Source organism: Drosophila mojavensis, unplaced genomic scaffold, assembly GCF_018153725.1.
Source record: "Drosophila mojavensis isolate 15081-1352.22 unplaced genomic scaffold, ASM1815372v1 contig_136, whole genome shotgun sequence".
In the NCBI taxonomy this organism is placed as follows: domain Eukaryota; kingdom Metazoa; phylum Arthropoda; class Insecta; order Diptera; family Drosophilidae; genus Drosophila; species Drosophila mojavensis.
Window position 1 is genome coordinate 17,279,727 of NW_025318667.1, and position 20,731 is coordinate 17,300,457.

The 20,731-nt window shown below is 32.6% G+C and overlaps 1 protein-coding gene across 2 annotated transcripts in view; it reads right to left on the reverse strand.

Annotated features, from left to right (window-relative positions):
* The window catches only part of LOC6584070 (nuclear factor of activated T-cells 5), a 53,004-nt gene that overhangs the window by 26,388 nt on the left and 5,885 nt on the right, over nucleotides 1-20,731 (reverse strand). The window lies entirely within an intron of this gene.

Below are 20,731 nucleotides of genomic sequence, written 5' to 3' on the forward strand. Positions count from 1 at the left end.
TCATTATGAAATATCAGACATTCATTATGAGAATCGTATAGAAAATCGCTCTTAAATATCTATAAAGCCACAATAGCCACAAAGTCAAAAGCCAAGTCAATTACCAAACTTAACAATGACTGGGGAAAAACATTTAGATCAAAGACTCGAACATATAAATATGAGAATGGAATAGAAGAACTCTGTTAAGTGTCTGAAGTAACCTAAACAATTTACGTATAAATACAAAAACATGTAGATAAAAAAAGCTATATATAAATATGAGAATCGAATAGAAGAGATATAAATATATTTGTGCTCTTGTCTGCGATCTTTAATTGATCCCTAGAATTCGAGCTCTTTTGCTAATATAATCATATAATCAACACGACAATGATATTGTATTAAATTGCTTGAGCTCTTTATGCGGCTTATTAAGGGTGAGCTTGCTTTAAACAAGTTTCGACCAAGTAGCTACCTTGAGCTTTTTGGCGTTCTTCCTTGTTTTACAGTTATGCCTGCAGTGAAGTAAATAGCAATAACTGGTTTCGATAGCCCTTTTACTTTTCCATCACAATTACTTCGATAAAATCAACAGCGGAGCTAATTTTCTTTGTTTGTCCGTGTGGAAACCAGGAAAGGGAAACGGAGACGGAGCCTGGCGCAGGTTTAAGCCTTATATTATACTCTGTTAATGAAGTGAAAATGGGTATATTAGGCATACACATTGCATATTGTAGCATAATATATAAACAATGATCTAGTTCTGCGAATTTACTAATTATCGATTTTAAACATTTGAATAAAATATTGGATTATCTTTTTTTTTTTTTTTTTTTTGACCTACTTTCAGTTATTTACAATTGGGCGGGCAGATAAACAGTTTTCAGACTAATGATAAAATTGCTCTGATCTCTGAATGCAAAGCTAAAAACAGAACGTTATCTCTCAAACTGAAAGTGATGAACTCGCTCATTTCTTGGATATAATCTTCAGATTGACCAACTGAACAAACAAAAATCCCCTTCCCGCTGATTTCAGCTATGTGACCAACGATAGCCAGACCGGTTAGCAATTAATAGTTGTCGAGCTCAACAAATTTCGAATTCATTTTACATCGGACTTAGGCTCCGTCGTTCATGCCAAACTCAAATCACTTTAAGCATTAAGATGAACACAAATGTTGCGATGAAATTGCAAAAGTACAAAAAAAAAAAAAGAACATAAATGGAAGCTCCTAGGAATTGTATTATATGCGAAGTAAATTAGCATTATGTTTAAATAAAATTTGAAAATGATTAAATTATACAAAATATCAATGAACTTTGAGATATAATCAATACATATTGAATGTTTTATAGAAAATGCTGCAGGGACTTGAACAATTCTATTTTTTTGTTAAATATAATATTTAAATTCTTGTTTTTCTGTGCATGATTTTGAATAACTGTATTCAGGGAGTATGTATAGAAAATACTCGAAAGCTACAGAGATTCATGATAGTAATACGCCGTATTCTATAGGTCTACTTCGTACATCATAAGATCAACTATAGAATTCAAGTAAGCTTTGTTTTTAGTTAAAGCTTTACTATAACAAATTTAAATTAAAAATTGTTTGGATGTTAAGCGACAACAAGAAAAATACACAAAAGTCACTGATTTTACAAGAAATTCTGTGAATGATTATTTAACTGCTTCAACTTTTTTAACTTTGGGAACACTTGATATGTTAAATCGAACCTCAATACCGAACGCGAATTAAAATTTTTTTTCTTTTCGTTTTTATTTTATTTATTTATTTATTTTTTTTTTTTTTGTGCTCGCGATCAGCGGGTAAACGATGTGTGCTCTATGGGGTTCTGCGACTGGGGCTGTCTTCGAGACGGTCTAGCGGCGTTGGCAGCGATAAGATAAAGCTGCTTAACCACAGCACTGATCGTTCGCTTTCGTTAACATTCCGTTTTGTATCGTTTCGTTACATTTTGTTTTGCTTCGGCTTTTCCGCAGCTATGTGAGAGAGTGCGCGCGAAATAGACAGATACAGAGGGAGAGGTAGAGAGAGAGTATCTGCGTTTTTTTTTTTTTTGTCCCCGTACAATTTTCCGACTGCAAGCGCATTGTTTGCAGTTTATTTATTTGTGCACAAAGTTGTTGTTGTTGTTTTTCTTCTTTTTTTTTTTTTTTTGTTATTATATTTGTACGAAATTGTTAGACATTTTTTTTGGCGATATAAAGCGATAAATCGTTGCGGCCGATCGGAACACGATCAGCTCATGACGGCTAACGATAACAGAGAACCGTCGTGCGTCGTCGCACTTTAAATCGTTGCTGATAAAAGGAAATATAGACGCACACTACGTACACACATATGTATATGAATTGGAACAATCAAATTAAATGCACACACGACAGTGACGGCGACGAGAACGACAACTACAACGATCAGCGATCTGCGTATGGATCGACTACAGTGAAATAACAACAAAATATTTATATAAAAACAAAAAAAAAAAATTATTTTTTTTTAAACCGAATAACTTTGAATAAATAATAATTGAAAATAATTTCAAGCAGCGCGCACAATAACACCAAGAAAAAAAATAAAATAAAATAAAGCTTTTGCCGTTTCAACGCAGACGGTAGCGTCACAGCGACGAGCGACGAGCGTCGAGCGTCATGTTGCGAGCACTTACGCTGAGATCGATGAACTAAAATCCTAAAGAACGACAAGCCGTAATGATGCCTGGCCCATTGCTTGGTGTCGAATGCCGACGCTGCCGTCGTCACAGTCGCCGCCGTTGCTGCCGTTGCTGCTGCTGCTGCTGCTGCGTCGCAGAGATCGCCGTGAGAGCGCGAGCAACAAGTGCGAGAGCAGCAACAGCACCAGCAGCAACAACAACAACAACAGCAGCAAGTGTATGCGTGGCCGCCGCTCGTGCTTGAGACGAGAACGATGACGACAACGGGTTTAATTGATTTCAATGTATTTGTGAGCGGAACGCGCGCGCGCATCGGCGCTCGCACTGATTTGCATTCGGATTCGGATTCGGACTCGGATTCGTATTGCAAGCACAAATTAATAAAGTTAAAAAAAAAAAAATAAAAAATAAAAAATAATAATAATAAATAAATAGAAAATAGGCGCTCTGTCTGCGAACTGTAGCTATCGCTTCAGATAATATATATACATATATATATCGATATCAATAATTATTTACGCAATTTTCAACAGCTAAAAATGCAAACTGTGAGATCCTTTGGCTTTCCCCATATGCAATACACAAAACTACAAACATATGCAAACACATTTATGTACACGCATATTTACACATATATTTACACACATACGCATGTAAGCACGCATGTTGTTTCCCGTGTAAACTGTGCGTAGAACCTCAAATTTGACTGTTCACAGTGTGAGCACGCTTCACGCCTCTGAGCAGCACGACAAAAGCCCAAAAGCCAACACCTAGCACAATGAAAGAAAGAGAAAGAGACTTAAAGCGGCGCATCTGTTAACAGTAATACAACTACAGTTATGGTGTTGGCTTCTTATTGGCCCGCCTCGTTGGGCGCGCAAGAAATGCAAGAGAAACGAAAGAAACACAATGAAAGATTCAACTCTTGACTAGCCGACACTTGAATACCCTGCAGATAACTTGCATATGGTATATGGGTTTTTATAATGAATATGTACTGTATATGTATTATATTGTATATATATGCATATACATATAAAAATAAACCATATACAGCATCATAATACCCGCAACAACTAGGGTATTCAAATTCGTTAAAAGAACTTTCGCTTGGATTTCAATTGATCGAGGGCTCTTTGGGGCTCGACAATGCACGCCGAAATATCATTTCGTTCGGCACAAATAATAAGAGCAAACAGAAACAGGAAAATAGCGCGTAACTAAATAAATACAACACATGTAAATTATAATCAGCTAACAGTAGCTGTCGCCGCAGTCGCCGTCGCCGTCGCCGTCGCAGCAGCAGCAGCAGCAGCCACAGCCACAGCCAAAGCCGCGCATCTCAATCATTATCACAATCAACGTTCACTGTCCCTGTCGTCATTATTATCGTGATAATGAGACCGTTTTTGGGGGGCAGCATTCAAAATGAGCGTAGAGTGTTAAAAAATGAAAAAAAAAAAGAAACAAATAAAATAAATGCGCGCTTCACAAACATCAACGGACAGCGCCACTGATGGACGTTTGACGAAGTTTTTTTTATTTTTTGAAAATGTAACGCATACGCCGCGTTGACCGACAATGAATTAGCTTATTTTAACAATTAATTGTTGACACTAAAAACGACTAGTTGAGCTCGTAGTAAGTATACTCGCTTACCAAGTTCTAACGGAGTATATTGGTATTTTATATCAGTTTCAATGGGACAGCATTTCGTCATCTTCAATAGAGCTAGACGTCGACTATGCCTACTGAATAAACACTATATTGTCGTGCGAAGAGTGCAAAAATATTATGAGATTATAAATGTAAATTTAGGGTAATAATTAATTCTGAAAAAAAAGTAACTAAGTTAAATTTTTACACAATATTGTATATCAACTATTGAATATTTTGAAAACTTTCGGAATACTATTTATTTTGAACTGAGTAAAGTTAGCATTATCATTATCATTATACATATATATTTAAAGATAAATATAAAATATATCTATATATGTCTTTTTTATTATTTAAAAAAAATAATTTTCCTTAAATTCCTTATTCAAATTTCATTGAAAAAATTTGTATTCATTTCTCAATGCTCAACTCTCCAAACTTAGTAGAAACACATATTTAAATAACTTCAACTTTATTGAAATAGAATTGTGTTTACTCACTAATAGAGTATTATATATAACTGATTATATGTAGCATTCAAATCAATGGGCTCAAAGTATTAAACCTAATTTTGGTTATTAGGGCTGCTTAACTTCATTACTGTAACGATATTAAACTAAAAACAACAAAAACAGCAACAAAATTGAAAAATGGAAAAATTCCAAAACAAATGAAACATCGTATAAATAATTATAGACGCCAATGTTCTTGGGGGTTAATTCAGTTTTTTATTGTTTTTGTAGTTGTTGTTATATTTTTTTTAATATTATTATTATTTGCTTTTTTTTTTTGCTTGCAGTTTACAAAAGTACAATAAACCGTGTTAATAAGTACAGGTTTTAACCTTGAACCCATCTCAGATTTTCGCTGTTTAATCCTCAGTCGTTGTACTAGTTAGATTGGATCGACGCGTATTTGCCAAGTAGGGTATAATATAATACATTCATGGGTAAATACAATGACAACAACAGCAACAGCAGGCATACAATCAAAAGTACACGAAAATCCGACAACTGTAATCATCAGCGCTGATCATCTGTCATAAAAAATGTTATAAATTATACATACATATGAGATCGGTAATGGCCCATAGGAAGTGGACATGGGCAAGGGACATGGACATAGCCATGGGCTAGAGCAGGAGAGGGAACTTAGCTCCGATCACTTGGTGAGTACAAAAATAGCTTGAAAATGTCGTAATCTAGTGTTGGAAACCGTCCTTAACAAATATCAAAATGATAACAAAAGCTTACAAATATCTAAAAACGTAAAGTCAAACAAGTTGATAATGTTTGAAGGATCAGCCCAATATCAACAATATATATTTATATATATTTCCGAAATCTTCGAAGGCATTCGCTTTGAGCCAAGTTTATTTATGGCTTGATCACTCTTCAGTTGCTACTAATCAAGAATCTACCATATCTAGACGCTTATCTATATATATTTTCATCCCAAATGTAGTAAATAAAATTGCATACTTTTCAAGTCCTTCAAATTAATCCATTTTCTGCATTTCAGTGTATTTAACAAGAGTCAGTTGTTCAATCAGTTATATCTATTCAATTATGGCAATAATTATAATATAATAATATGATCTAACAGCAAAAAAAAAAAAAAAGAAACCAGCTCGAGCTCCAAATACAAAGTGATTTTATTGCAATATAAGAGTAGCAAAATATTCCTACTTCCCACTCTGTTTTATCTCTCTATAATACTAGAACAGAAACTAAGAAAACTGAATTTGAATAGTTTTATTGCAACTTAAGAGACATGTTCCAATAGAACCGGGTTCATAGATTTAAGCGACTTGATAAATGAAATGGAATGGAATATATAAATGTACAACTGTGAAATATATATACATATATATATTTCGAACAACTTATCAGAGATAAAGAGAGAAAGAAAGATATATACAGGATACATACATCCATACAATACAGAATTTCGTGTGAATTTAGTGAACAGCGACAGATGGCTGAAAGCCAATATACTCTCTACATTTTCTGAACGAGTATAGAAACGTAAGATAAAATAGATTTATATATAGCATATACGTATAATATGGCGATATATCAACTTTGGCATACCATTGTACTGTGTATGCACTCTACATACCCTATGTTGTTTTCGTTTTGTTTCTCTCTGATTTCTTTTGCGTTTTAAACCCGTTCGATCTAAGCCACACACACTTAATGTTCATTTTGGCCCTATTTTCATTCAGCCTTAATGCCACAAAGTATTTCACAGCCAAACTGTGTGTGCTGAGCAGTTGTGCTGTATATAAGTTGGATACATATACATACATATGTCTGTGCATACAACGAGTTTAAAATCTTAATAATGTTAAATGCCCCATCACGATTTCGTACGATTCATTTTAAATTTCGATTAACGTACGCATCGTGGACTTTATACGGTATGACATCTGCATATGTACAGCTTCGCTTCGGGCTCCCAAAACGATGCGATACGATGCGATACGACAGACGCTAATACTAAATACAAATATGAACCCAAAACCAATATTATAACCCAAAATAAATCAAACAGTAGAAGATACGAACCGCAAGTCATAAGAATGTGAAAAACATTTTGTCCACTGTTTTCTTCTTTCTTCTTCTTCTTTTTGTCGGAAACCAAAATTAAAATTGAAATAATGAATTTAAAACAAGGAGTGGGTCCCGTTTATAATTATAATATAACCACATATTGACTATGTGGTTTATACAATATTATGTGTATATATATACTTAAAAAAATTAAATAATTCAACAGTTTACGGCAATGCGTAACAGTTAAAAAACATATATATATATACAAAAAAATTTTATTTATTATTTTTATGAATATGAATGAACTAAATTAATATTTATTCGTGAACATTATTTAGTCATAAAATTCTTATTTTTAAATAAGAAAATTTAAATCAATGTTGACTATCTTTAATAAATTCTCCAAAGATGTTCACAAATTCGATTTGACATTTAATCAACCCATTTCCATAGGTCATAGGGTATATTTGCAAAAAATGATCAATATTGTGCCATAAAATGTATTCAAAGAAAACGCAAGGAAAAAAAATTCGATGCATTTGATGTAAATATTTTTGTTTGAACAACAACAAAAATAAAAGCAACAATAAATTCAAAGCTAACAAAGGAAAAATTAAAGAACTCAAAATATATATATATACAATACATATATATATGTATGTATATCTGTCTATTTAAACAATATGTATAGGTATTTGATTTTTTGTTATTGAATAGGTTTTATGGATCTACATTTCGGATTCTAGTTCCTTTTTTTTGTATTTTCGCGCAATTATTGATCATAAAATGTCTGATAGATATCTATCTATAGCTAACTTTCTTTTTTGTTTTGTTTTGCTTTTGTTTTTGTTTAAGAATAAACAACAACTTTGACTATCAAAAAATTATATTAATTTGCTTTAATTTGTTGTAATTTCTGCTCCGCTCGGCGATACAATTATAGCCGCACTATGGCACTAGGGAGAGCATGACTTCTAGATACTCAGCACTCAATTGAGATAGACATCTGTGGAACTTATGGACTGATCTTGGATATTATGTAATATGCGTTGTGCTATAAAAAATTAATCTAAGTTGAGGATACAAATATTTTGTATTAGGCTTTGTCAAAAATTAAATTTACAAAAAATTTATTACATAGATCAATTTAAAATCTTCAATGTTAGGAACTTAGACCTTGAAGTATGAATGGAAGTATGGAAGTACACAGAGAGCTACGGAGCTATAGAGGTATGGACCTATGGAGCTATGGAGCTATGAAATTATAAATTAGGCTACTAGAAGATTAGAACTATATATGGAACATCAGAGCTATATGGAACATAAGAACTATGGAACATGAGAACTGTGGAGCTGAGGTACATTAGAGCTATGGGACCTTAGAGCGTTGGAGCTGAGGGACAATGGAACATTAGGAGCTGTGGACCTGTGGAGCTATGAAACTGTAGAGCTATAGATCTATAGAACTGTGAAACTGTGGAACTATGGAGCTATGAAACTATAGAGCTAAGGAGCTTTGGAACACAGATTATAGAGCAGTTCTATTGTTTTTATAATCAATGATGGATATTCCCAATTTTTATTGAGTGCAGGGTATGCTTACGTACGTAAACGAGACAAAGAAAACGGCCGCCAACGCCGCCTCCTCCGCCTCCGCCGCCGCTGCCGCTGCCGCTGCCTCTGCCTCTGTCGGCTCAGTCATCTGTCAAACGCATGAACAGACACAGACGACGACTATTAAAACAAGAGCCATAACAGAGCGCAGATAACAGTGACGTTTGCGCGTCGACGCGAGCAGCACTGTTGCGTTGCGGTTACATATGTATGTCGCGCACGCGCACCCTGACTGTCTGTTAACTGGCGGCTAGACATTGCAAATTAAATTTGGTAATTGATGGCTATTCCGTTTATGTATTTTACTCTCGTCAATTTGCAAGCCAGCCTCCTAATCGACAAATTTCACTGACCACCATTGCCATTGGCTTCATTATCGTCTACATGAGAATTTAAGATCGACTGTTCAAATATTGCCATCGTTTTGATGCGATTATATACAGACCTGTTTAACACCTGTGGATATGACCTTTAATGTTGACTAAAGTACAATTGCAATTCGTTTCTTTGCCAATGTATATACAATGTACGACTAGGTAAAGCTGGAATACGTTAAGTTCATCAACTTATCTCATAGTTTAGTTCATGTATGTGACTGGCAAAAAGGGGGCGTGGCGGTGTCAATAAAGCAGAAAGCCTTAATCAGCACGACGAGCTGAGTTGATCCGTTTGCTTATCTGATTTCTTAAGCAACAAGAGCTACAGAATATAAAGTTCAAATATATTTTTCTGTATTGTATTCGCCCTTTTATCGATAAGAATCGATTTGTTGATTTGAGAGGTATTGTGGTTATTTCAGATTTCATTATTTCCTCGAAAAATTTACATTTGAAATTGAGAGCCAATAGACAAGTCTGGTCGTCATTATCACGAGCTGTAAATTTGATTAGCTATTTAACAATTAATTTGCTAAAGTAAAACTCAAGCTGCGTAAAGTGCGCAGTAAGCGTACGCTTATGTGTATGAGCGTGTGTGTGTTTGTGTTTTTGAAACGTAGAATGATTGAGCAGGGCGTAGGGTATCTTCTAGTCGGGCTCTGCCAACTTTTCGAGGTTATGCATCTGATAAACCATCGCCAGCTACTACAAACGTCAGCACAGACGGTGCCTTACCCCCAACAGCCCAGCAATCTAATAATCTTATTTTGATACACTAGTCAGGATGGGCCGGTAAATGCGATCATAAACTGTGATAAGCAAGCCAGAAAAAAAAAAAAAATATATATATATATATATATAATATAATATATATATTGTATTTAATGTCAGACTTAAGTATACCCTACAAAAATATTCAATTTCAAGCACTTGAAAATCAGTTCAACATAATCTTAATCAGTCAATGCCTTAACAAAATGAGATCGCATACGATTTTCTTGCCTTCAACTTGTCCACGGTATACAACAAAGGAAGGTCGTACTTATTCTAATTTCGAGCATTTCATACATATGTAGTACAATCTCAGCGAGCATGCGGTTATACATACATCGAAACGTGTGTGTGCTTAAGGCGATTATGCTGTGATTCTGGTTGGGTCTACTTCCGGGCTAGCATATGACAGGCGTTCACGTTGCCGTCACTTGCATCACGTGTCTCTGATGTGGATTCTAAAAAGACTTGAATTATGTATGTTCACATGCTGGGGCTGATAAGCCAGAACTTGATCGAAATTACCTTCAAATCGAGAGAAAAAGATTTTGCACAATCCACAAAAAAAAAAAACTTGTCCATATATAGAAAAATGCCAAGGTTCAAGTAATGTATGGGAATGGTCAATGGAGAATGGGAATACCGATATACTCTAAATTAATTTATTAAAGAGCCAGATACCCCTAGGCTTATAAACTTTTGATAGATAGACTTTAAGCCTCTAAGCTACATCGGGAAAAGCTTTGTCTAACGCGCATCTAAAGTCGTATTGCTCTGATTACTTATACCTACTATTTGCTAATGTTAATCAAATGTCAATAACCAACAAGAAAAAAAAAATACACATTCTAGGGTATGCCCAATCGCTAAACCAAACGAAATCGAACCGGTTTTAACTACAAAGTTCGACTTGTCGAATTCTTGTTGTAGTTTTTATAAATAATTTGCCTTTATCAATTCATGTAGTCAGAGCGAGAGATTATTATTATTATGCTGTCCGCCTTGAGGCACAAATTTCATGTTTGTATAAGTGTGTCTAGCGCTGTCCATACGCGCGTGTGTGTGATGTAAGTGTGACTGTGTGTAAATAGTGTGTAAATAGTCTCTATGGCATTGATATCAAGCGTGTAACGTTTGGCGTACGCCGAACTTGTAAAAACAGTGACGAAAACGAAAACAGATCGTAGCAAGTGAGTATGTTGAGATCCGATACAACCGACTGCATGATACCTGATCATGACTCAAAAACTAAGTCTAACTGATGAAGGAAGCGATATATTTAGAAATTAAATTATGCTATATGCTCTCTAGAGCATATAGTTTTAATAAGCTTCAATTTACCAAGCGAGTAAATCAACTTCCAGAGAGTGTCCAAAAAATGGAAAGAATAAACAATCATAGCGTTTATGCAAGTAAGATCCCGTAATTATATATATTCGCGATTATCGATTTATGTATTCCTAATTTCCAGATTCATATTTAAAATACAACTAGAGACAAAGAGATGATTAGTCAACTGTATATACTCCTTTTACTCCATGAACGAGTATAACAAATGTGTTAAAGCAAAAAATAATCATAAAATCTGATAAGATTTTATTCAGAAATCGTCGGTACATTCCGCGTGGCTCACTAATGGAGGCACAGTCAACAAGCTAGCAAAGTACAATCGTATCTCAATCCCAAAGAAATCCAATGAATTAACTTGAAAAGAATAAAGCTCAAAAGCGGTTGAAATATTTCAATGTTTTCAAAGCTATAGTAGTTTAAATAACCTATTATATGATGAGCATTAATATCTATACTAAGTTCTTAAGTTCAGTTTATAATAAATAAAGATGTTGTTGACATTTTGAGATTTTGTTTACTTTTGATGGGCTTACGGAGTTTACATAATAGTCAATAACTTCTGTCTGTTTAGTTGAGTCAACAGTTTCTGTTTGGTATAAAATAAGTATTTTGAAAATTGGCATCGTTATTGCGATTAAGTGTTAAGATTTTCCCGATCGGTCCACAATATCTCAGAAACCAAGTCAGTTGAGGTGGTAGAGTCGAAATTAGGAATGTATAGGGTGGATATAAGTAATTACGTCTAAAAACTGTATCTTCTATAGATTTACAGCCCAATCGCAAATAGGAAAATGGATTTGGAACCATTTGGGCCTTGAGTGAGTATTTCAGTAACAATCGATTGCAAGGTTCTTATACTTGTTGTCAGCTCATACTTTGTATGCAGTCGGGCACTACCAACTAGATCTTATTTGTTTGTGTCTTGGTAAGATTAATATATTTGAGCGTTATTATAAAATGTTTTTATAGACAAAGTTCAGGAGAGTTGAATGACATTTTGCTCAACAATGTAATTAGTAACTACATACATATATAACATAATTTAGCCAGCTATAAATAATGTTATCTTCATTTAGCTAGCAGCATATTTACTATATGACTAACACAAGTCTCAATTAAATTGTGATTAAACGAATTTCTAGACGGGCTCTTGTATAAAAGCATTTACGAAACATTAAACATATTTATTTAGACTCGCAGTGATAGTAATTTTTTTTTTTTTTTTTTTTTTTTTTTTCAATTAAATATATATATATATATATTTTTTTTTTTCATATTTATTAATAGCCTAAAACCTAGACTGATTACAAAAACTAAATATTCAAATCTAGTTGGATTCAACGCATAGAAACAAATTGAATTCTTTATACGCTTTTATATACTATACATGTATCTGTGCCTGTATAGGTTCGTATATATGTATGTATATATGTATTCGAACATTGTTTAAATTTCGCGATATATTGTGAAATTCACTAGACGGTAAATGGCAAATGACAGCGAACGAGAGACAAACCTCAATTGTGTATAAGTACTTATGTATGTGTTTATGTATTCATGTATGTACATCTACCGTGTGCATGTATGCAAATATATGTATCCCGTATCTTTATGAGTTGGGCGTGAGCTGTGTGAGCCAGTTGGACTCGAACGAACGTCGACGACGTGGACGACGACGACGACGACGACCGCCAGCGACTGAAATTGATAAGATTTTGTTTACATTTCAGTAATGAGGAGTGAGTAAAGTACTTTTTGCGCTCTCCACGTCCGATCGCAGATCTCATCACGAAATAGAAGTGTGATGATTGGGATGGTATGGGATAGAATGAGATGCGATGGGAATGAGATGGGAGGAGGAGGAGATAACCATAACAATGACGTACATAGCAAATCGGAATCAAACTGTCAAATGATGCGCGCGCCACTGAGACAAATGTGCCAAAAGACAACAACAAACATGTTTAACTACTACTACAGACTTTGCCAAGTATTTAATTGTTGCTGTTGTTGTTGTTGTTGTGGTTGCTTTGATTGTCTTGTTGCTGCTGATTGCCATTGTTGTTGTTCTTAATTTATTATTACATTTGTTTCTGTTTTCTTCTCTTATTTTTTTTTTCCTTCGTCACGTGACTGTCGCATGCGCCATTCGTCGGTATCGCTCTTTATGCTACTATCTATCTACATATATATACATATGTATATTGTAAGTGGCAAAGGGGTATATTGGTTTGAGCTCTCAAGTTTATACTTTAAATCATACAAAAGTTCATGCTCTCAACTGGAATGGTGAGGCCTAACAGCAAGCATCTTGAATATATATGAAATGTTGTTTAGATATTTTAGCAGCATATATGAATATTTATATTATATTTATGTTTTACCAAAAGGAATTTGAAGTATTGCAGCTTGCTTTATACCCTGGGTATTTGCGAGTCGTTTATCGCTCAACATCAAGTGCACTTTGGGCCAGACTTGAATTGGCATCAATCAATCAATCAATCAAGCCAAATAAATATGAACAAGTTCGATTCAATTGCATACTGCAAGACAATCAACGATATTGAATACAAACATATTTGATTTGATTCCAAATACATGGTGATACACACACATACACACACACACACACACAGATGTTGCTGAATTGTTGAAGATATCGAAGTTTTGACTGAGAAATTAAAGTTTATGTTAAATTTTATACGTTTAAAATATTTTATTATTTTATTTTTTATTTTTTTTACGTTCTATTATTATTCACTTGATTTATTTATTTTTATTTATTTATCTTTATTTTGTTTATTATTTACTATTTATTTAATTTTTTATTGGTTTTTACTCAATTTTTTTTTAATTGTTAATAATTTTATTAATTATTTATCATTAATCAATTTTTATATAAAAAAAAGGGGTAATATTAAATTTTATAAATGTCATGTCTTTTTGGGTAATATTTAATTAAAAAAAAATTTTTTTTTTTTATTATTTATTTTTCACTAAATTTTATATTTGTTTGTCTTTGATTTATTCATTATTTACTTCGTATTATTTTTTTTAATTCATTTCCATTTTATTTATTACTTATTGTTTTATTAATTTTTTACTTTATTCATTTTTTATTTAATTTATATTTGTTTTATTTTTTTTTATTCACTACTTGTTTAATTTAATTTATTTTTTTATTGTTATATTTTTTAATTTTATTTACCATTTATACTATAATTAGATCTCACATAAAAATTCATTCGGATGGTATAAAGGCAGAAAACTTTAAGATCTGTTTGCATTCTTTTTTATTTTTAAAAAAAAATTTTTTTATCTCTTTTTTTTATTTACTACTTGTTTTATTTTATTTATTTTTGTGTTTTTTTTTTTAATTTACTATTTATTTGATTTTATTTACCATTTATACTATATTTAGATCTCACATAAAAATTCTTTTGGATGGTATTAGGGCGGAAAAACTTAGAGTTCGGTTTGCATAATATATATATATAAATATCCTTTAAAACATTTTTGAAACCCCTAAACAGATTACTAATTAATTGTAAATACTAACCAGTATAGATTGTAGGGGAAGTGCGTAAAGAAGCAATTTTTCAACATGTTTTTAATGGAAATGTAGGGTATGTATAGGAATTATCGTAAATTTAAACATTTTGATTTAATAGTATAAACTATATGAAAGAAAAAACAAAACAAAAATAGAATTAGTAGAAGATTTGTAGCTAATTAAGCTACAACTCGGGTTCTCTGCGGCATTATTCTTATTTTAAGATCTATCTTTCCATCAACTCGATGGTAATCTATTCCCCAGTATTATGTATTCTCAGCTGTTTAAGTTGGACTACTTGCACAAATATGAACATATTTATACGTGCGTTTTTATAGATCCCAATTCTAAGTTCTATATGATTTGAAAATAATTTGAAATAAGGCGTCTATTCGACTGCTGTTTGAGTGAATGAAAAATTAGCAACAATGTTTTGCAACCTTGAGAGCGCGTTTCATTATTATTGCCATTTGCTTTTGTTATTGTTAATTTTTTGTGGCGCTTGCGCATAAAAAAACAACAACTACTGTTTGTGTGTGTTTGAATTGTAAACAAATATAAGAAAAGCATATAGAACGCAAAAAAAAAAAAAAAAAAACGACGCAGAAAATTATTTTAAAGGCGAGCACAAGAGCAACAGAGACAGCAGAGAGAGGAAGACAGAGAGCGAGAGTAAACGAACGATAGAGACAGTGAGAGCAGAGAGAATGAGTGACTAGAGAACGAGAGAGGGAGACAGGGTGTAGGGAGCGCGAAAGAGAAAGGGGTGCGAATGAGAAAAGAGAGAGTAAGTGTGTGTGAGAGAGAGAGAGAGAGAGAGATTGAGATCGGCAATGAGATTTACCTTTTGGCTGCTGTAGCTTTGACTTATTTTTCTTCTTTTTTTTTTTTTTTGTATTTGCCAACAAATTAGATGGCCATTAAAATTTAATTTGCACCTCTTTCTGTGACATTTCTGCGGGTTGAGTCATCAAAATAAAATACGAACAGGTGCCAAAAGCTAGCACTAAACTGATAATGCCATGCGCCGATTATAATAGGGTAATCATAGGGTAATCATAGCTCATAATGTGCTCATTATGCACACACACACACATAAACACGATTGGCCAGAAGAGAAGCGAAAAACAAAAACCAACAAACAGAATGCGTGCCATCTATTAAAATTATATAAAATCTCAAGTTTATTAATTTAATCAAATGTTTTTAATTTACATGTTTTTTTTTTTTTTTTTTTTTTTTTTTTTTAGAGCTGATATAGCGCTCTTTCTTTCTGTCTCTTTCGATTCCAGCAAAATGAATTCTCTGATGAAGGAATATAAATACATTAAATGGAAGTGCTCGACTAGGAGCTACCCTAAACAAGAATTAAATTAGCGCAAATTAATATCGATTTAAATAAATAAATAAAATAGTAAATCAAACATTTGTTACACATGCTTCAAAGTGCTAAAATCTATATACAAAGCGAATCAGATTAACATCTAAAATCGGATACACTTCGAGCGCCCCGCCCTGTATATACTCTATTGTCTCGGCCACGCCCACTTCTGTCTGTTACACACATTTTGACACAACAACCAAAAAAAAAAAAAGAAATAAAAAAAACACATTATACCCACAATTGCTATTTGCCAGCGATTGAGGGTATCTAAAAATTTAGCTAAGGGGGCGTGCTTTGATTATTTGCTAGATGAATGGAATACGACAACAACAACAACAATAACAACAACGACAGAAATTGGTTCGTTTAGCACGTCAATATTAAAGAAAGGAACAAACATTCATGCGCGTGTTTATCAATATGATCCCCTGCATAAGTAATATTGGTACACAAGTATGAATACATACATGCACATACTGTAGGTATAATACAAGTCCATTAATCACTTTTACCGATTTTCGGCTAGATGATACACACCCACATTAAACGTCACGTGATCTCTTATTATTATTTATTTTTTTTTTTGTTTGCTGCTCGACATTCAAAATCTGACAACAAAAAAGAGAGCACAATAAAGAGTGCTCTTCGCGGTGAAGTGACCGACTAGGCGATACCCTGAACAATAGAATAATATTTATTACAATTTTCTATTCTTTGTATTATTTATAATTTGATGAAAAAAGCAGTTGAGAAATATGGAATGATTAAATTAAATATAAAAAGAAATTCAGGGACTAAATTAGTTCAGAAATATAGAATGACAAATGATTAAATGATTTAAGAGCGATACAAGTTATCGATTATTTGCAGCAAAGCTGATTGGCAATTGTTATCTAGAGATGTAAGCACCAAATATCAACAGTATACTGAAATCAATTCACCTCTAAAATGCAAGCAAGTGTACCTCTCCAGATTAGCATGATCAAAAATACATTAAATGATTTACTTTATGGCATCCGTCATTTCGCTTCATGACTTGCACATTTCATGATAACAAATTATGATCAATGATATAAGTTTTTAGGGTGAAAACAGTTGTATATTTCATTGGACAAAACCAATTCATGAAGCTGTTACCTAATCAGAATCATAGAATGAATAGGGTACAAATAGTTATGAACCTGTTTTCAGAGAACAATCACGGAAACCCGCAAAAAATACGAACAAGAAAACATTATCAATATCTAAATAGCTGGCATATATCCAGATAGCTATTTCCAGCTAGCCTAAATAACAGTTATTGAGAGCGCGTCTCAGTTTGTCATTTGTCGTTTGTCATCTATTTGCACAACTTCAGTCTGCCATGTGGATGGATGCGTCTGCCCGCGCTCATGGCGAATGCGTAACATTTGGGGCAGGGCTCGATTTACTATTTATTGAAGGCTGGGCTGATTGCCCAGCCTCAGCTCGACTTGGTGCCTTCTTTTTTTGTTTCGTTTCACTTGTCAATTTGTAGCGAGGCGTTAAAATTTCTCTACAATTGTCTAAAACAAGTGGGGAATACTTGGTAGGCTGAAAACTTTACTGCAGTTATATGGTCATTATTTTAAAAAAGTTTCATGACAGAAAAAAAACAATAATAATAATAATAATAATAATAAATAAAAAATAAAATTAAATATGTATATATATATATAAAATATTAAAATATCCATAAGTAGAACGACATCATATATAACAAAATCCATAGAATCGAAATTCAAATTTAAATCTAAATGGCATTTGCGGGAATCCCAAAAAATCAATCAATCAAACAATTTATGTAACCTAAGCTTATTTAATTCAATCAAATAAATCATAAACATATCAAATGCTAATTAATTCCAATCAGAAAAATATTATTAATAATAATCTGAATTTGAATTTTTAAAAGAATAATATTTTAATTTTCATGGAATAAAGCTATAAGACTATTTAGAATACCTTTTATGCTCATTGGTAAAAATAAAATGAGCATATTGACCGTCTATTCTGCTCTATGGTTTACCTGTTCTAGTTTTTGTTCCAGGGTGTGTATTAACAAGTCTTTAACTCTTGATAGTATCTGACACTAGTTGCCTTCACTCAGCTGCCAAATATTTTTGGTGTGTTTTTTATTTATTCATTCTTTTTGTTCACAATAATTTAATATAGAGAGTTCGCGTCTAAATTCAAATCGTTTTTGTTTGATTAATAAAATAATAAATGAATTTTTAAAAATTAACACCAGAGTGTCGATTGCTCACAATTGACGTCAAACTGCTTACAACTTCCGTTGCGAGGTCTATAGCCTTAGACGATGCAAGAAACGTGTATAGAAACGGTTCTAGCTGCGCGAGAGCAGTTAAATAAATAAAAAATGCAAAATCATATATCTAAAATTGCAAATGCATTTAAAATTAAATTTGGAAAAACTATAGTGAAATTATTTACTTATATACAGTAGAATCCCGATAAATCGAAATGGCAAGGGGATCAATTTTTTTTCGATTTACCCAGAAATTCTAATAATCGAGAATTATTGAGAACGAATTTCTTTCGAGGGGTTAGAATTTGATTTATTTTATTTCGATTTTTCGTGATTTTCGATTTAGCGGAGCTCGAATTATCGAGACTCGACTGCATTTATAGATGTTGAAAATTGGAAATACTTTAACCAAATTAGGCATAGAAGAGTTTTCCTAATCATTATCAAAAGGCCGTTGGAAATTGCACTTGCAGTAAGTACGAATTCATACGATTTAGCTCAAATTGAGTATTGGCAGAAAAAAATATATATGTATGTATATAAAACCGGCTGTATGGGGAGTCACAAACCGGCATCGATCGCCCGATGACAATGTGTGTTTACCTGCCTGCTTACGTTTTTCACTTACGGCATTTCCGGGGCATCCAATCCGTACACCACTTCGACAATAACAGCCAATTGGCTTTTGTAATAGACACGGATAAAAAGTGGTACAGCGAGAGGGACAGACGGACAAACGGATGGAGAGAGAGGGGTGGATGGAAAGACGAACGGGTGCACTCGCCGTTGTCTGACGCTGATTAATTTCCAAGAAACATTTTGCAGTGTTGCGTTTTGACCTTAGACAGTTGCTTGACGTATTGCTGTTGTTGTTGTTGTTGCTGTTGTTGTCGTCGTTATTGTCTATGGCATATAATAATCGGGCAATGTAATGGAATTTATCGCTCATGTGAAATGACGACAACAAATAGTATTATTTTCGAACGATCACGCAACAATTTAGCCACTAACTCCAAAGTAAGACAATTAAGAGTGATCAACTCGCCCCCCCGCTCAACTACCCGAAGCTCACCGACGGGCTGAGCTGAGGCAACCTTTAGACCTTTTTAGCTTAAAGTGAGAACAGAAAAGGAAGGAAATGCTTATCCAAAACAATAATATATTATTTTATGAATTATTATATAATATAAAAAACTTCGGATAAAAAAAAAAATAAAAAATTAGTTTTATTCTAATCCTTTAATTTATTCAACTAAACTTTTGCATATTCTAATATTATTGTCAACTTCTATTAGGTTTACGTGAAACGAAGTTCAAATTTAGAGAGTATTAACTAAAGAAATTTCTAATGAAGAGGCTTTCTTCCTATTATGTTAAGGTAGTGAAAAAGCTAATGATAAGAAGTTAAAGTTATGCTTCAAGTTATCGCTAAAGCCAAAGTTAGTGTTAGCTAGAGTTAACATTGAAGTTAACATTAAAGACAATGTTATGATTGGATTTAAAGCTTTATAAATTCAAATGACACCAACTAAATAATAATACATATACAATATTTTTAAAATTATTTAAAAATCTTATATATATTAAAAAAAAAAATATATATATATATATATATATATATATATATATATACATATATATATATATAAAAAAAAAAATATATATACATATATAATATAATAATTATAATAATATTTAGTATTTTTTAAATTATATAAAAATATGATGTAGGTATTTATAAAAATATATGTTTTTTTTTTTTAAATATTTATTTTATGTTGAACAGAATTAAAGTAAAAGATTGCAAAGAAATCCTGAGCCAGCAACAAACATTGATTAGGATTTCCTGCAATATTAAGAACTTAAAATCGGTATCCCAAAATCAAATTTATTAATATGCCAAAGAAATTTCGGATAACTATAAAAGTTGAATATCATTATTTTTTATTTATTTATTTTTTATTTATTTATATTTTTTTTTTTTTTTGCTTTAAAAACTCTTTAGAATGCCACAGTTCTGGCCAGCTATAGCTCTCATTCATAACGAATGATATGCAAATAAAATTGCAATTTATGAAATCTTTACATTTACATTTGCCAAGTCATTCCACTCAGAATTTGTGAATACCCAAGTTAACATTAATATCTATCTTGGACCGCTATTTAATTGGCTTGTTTTGAATTCTTTTTCATTCATATTTTATTTCCCCTCTTGAGTCATTCTATCGTTGGCAATATACAATATACGAATACGAATACACTCAAGTCATCTGATGCGAACGGTCGCATCATTACATTCGTTCCTTACATTTTATTGGCTATATTCTATTTACTTGCCTTCATCAGAGCTGTATATATATTTTAGCCCAGTTTATTGAAATCAAAAACAGTTAATACACTGCGAGTTAAATACTCTATATAGAGTGTCAAATATATATGTCGTATATATTTCAACTTGTATTTCATCTGTCTGAAATCTCTCATATTGACTCATAAAA